We start from the raw sequence: 2,500 nt of genomic DNA, 5'->3' as shown, positions 1-2,500 counted from the left end.
GCAAGGGAAAGGGTTCTATGGCTAGAGGGTATTTCACCACATGCCCCAGCCACGCCAGAGAATTTTTCCAAGTGTGAAATTTCTGTGACCTGGGGTAAATTAATCATGTCATCCCCAGTTAAAAAGGAAGTGAAAGAAGTTTCCCCTGGCAACAGGAAGCCAGGTGGACAACAGCGTGTGAAAAAGAGGAATATGGTCATCTGTGGAAGCAATGTCCAGGCCAACAGGGATGTCAGGGATCCAAGGAGTCTGTCTGCTGATGGTCATGACCAGTGGTATCCTGTGGCAACAGAGAGCCAGTCATTAAGGAGATTCCAAGAAAGTAAAGTTCAGCTACCAGTACCGTGCTTGGAATGTGGTCAAGTGGGGCATGGAATTTTTACTTGCCCAAGGTTCTGGAACAACGCTGAAGAGTCTGGAAAGGCTGCAGTGTCGTCCTGTGGCCACACAGAGGAAGTAGCTGGTATGGATGCAGCTGAGAGACAGCGCACTCAAGTGAAGGGTATGATGTCAGCCACTGAAAATGGTAAGACTGTTTCAGTTTGTGGGACTGAACCTAGTGACATGGGAGTGTGTCCAGCAGGAAGATCCGCAGTGCAAATGGACATAGACTTGCTGCAGTGTGCTACCCGGAGCAGTGGGGAGGCACTTGGTGAGGACCAGCTGACAGCAAGGTTAAAGACTCAAATGAACATGGGAACTATGCATGTGCCTGCTATAATCCAGCAGAGTGCTGGAGAGGTTAAACTAGGGGTGACCAAAACTGTTATTGTGCCATGTTCCCTAGTGACAGGTGCTGCAGAGTTGCCCAGGGAAACTTCAGAGGAGCTTGCAGTGACGGAGCAGAGAGTTTCCCAGGCCAGCTATGGAGCTGCCCAAGGAGGAAAGAGTTCCCCTTTAAAGATAGAGGGTGATGTGAGGAGAGGCTCACAGGCTGTGGTTGGTAATAGACAATCCACAAAAGTAGCAGTTATGTCTATACGTAATGAAAATTATGATGGTTATGCTGACAAATATGTTACTGTTGGCAAATGTGATGGTATTGGTGATAATGACATTGAAAAATGTGTTCCCTTTAATGTCATGTCTGAAAATGTTGGAAATGTGTTCACTGCCAATGATGGGAGTAGGATATCTCCCATGACAACCAGAAGCGCAGGCTTGTCCATGGGAGTCTCGTGGGGTCTCCATGTGTTGGAGCCAGAGGTTTTCCAGGATGGCTGTGGTGCTACTCTGGTGAAACAAAGGAAGACTGAGTCACACAGTGAGAGTGTGCGGGCGCAGCCCCACAACCCTAAGTGTAACCCTGGTGTCAAGGGGTTAATTCAGCCAGCAAAAGCTGAAAGTGCAGAGCTGTGTGTGTCAGTAGCGCCCCCAGAGCAGGTAGGGCAAAAGCATGTATTACAGCCTGCCTTGTCAGATGATGTGTGCACCCAAAGGGATATGTATAGAAATGACACAGGTGATGTTTTGGCTAGTGAATCCCAGGTTCCTGTGGGGCCTTCTAGAGTAGGTGATGGAACCACAATAGACTGGGATAATTGGTATGAGAATGCAATCGCAATATTAAATAATGTGGTGGACATAACACCTGCTATGCCCAATGGAGGGATCGCAGATCGGCTGGTGCTCAAGGACACGTTTGTCCCTGCGAAGGTTAATGCCCTCCAGTCTGAAGGAACTGTTCAGGGTGCTGGCAAAGCAGATGTGTTGTCCACAGCCCCACAGCTCAAGTGTGAAGGTGACAATGTGACTTATAATGACCTGCAGTGGCTCACTGACACTGGTACAGAAGGGAAAAGTGTGAGACATGTGTCTGACAGCGCTCCAGGGGAGCAACAGGCTGTGATGAGGGGTACCTCCAAGGAGTTGGAGGTCTCTTCAAATGTCTCAACCTCACAAGCTGCAGTGGATGAGCCCCTCCATGTCTTGGACAGGGAAAAAGACCTTAGAAAGGTCTGGTATTTAGACATTGGATGTTTAGAGATGACAAAAACCTTACTTGAAATGCTGGAGTTGGTAAAAACGCACTCACTGTACACTTGGGTGTCTCCACCACAGTCGGACCAGGTGGTGCTGCGTAGTACCCATGGGTGGAGCCAGGTGGTACAGGCTGTGCTGGGAAGCCTTGATCGAGAATGGTATTGGTGGGACCAATGCTTATTAACAGTGTGGCAGATAGTCTTGAGGTTCTCTGAGAGGGTGCTCCCAGTTACTGAGTGGTATGGAAGGTGCCCAGGAGAACTGTTGGAGACATCAAAGGTCTCTCCGGCTGGTGTAGTGACTATAAACATCTCTGCTGGTGTGGTCAGAGGTGCGGCTGAGCAGTGGTCAATAGAGGGCGTGGATACTGTTTCACCCGCTAAACCTCATGAGAAGGTAGGGCCCAAAATAGACGCAGCACTAGCAGAGATGCTTTCTATCACTCAGAAAGAGGTACAACTTAAAGTACCCGGAGACACTGTAAAGGAAAGTGCTAATGTTGGTTGCTGCAACAATG

The sequence above is a fragment of the Aquarana catesbeiana genome, linkage group LG02 (assembly GCF_042186555.1).
Source record: "Aquarana catesbeiana isolate 2022-GZ linkage group LG02, ASM4218655v1, whole genome shotgun sequence".
Lineage (NCBI taxonomy): Eukaryota > Metazoa > Chordata > Amphibia > Anura > Ranidae > Aquarana > Aquarana catesbeiana.
This window is presented reverse-complemented; position numbering follows the sequence as displayed.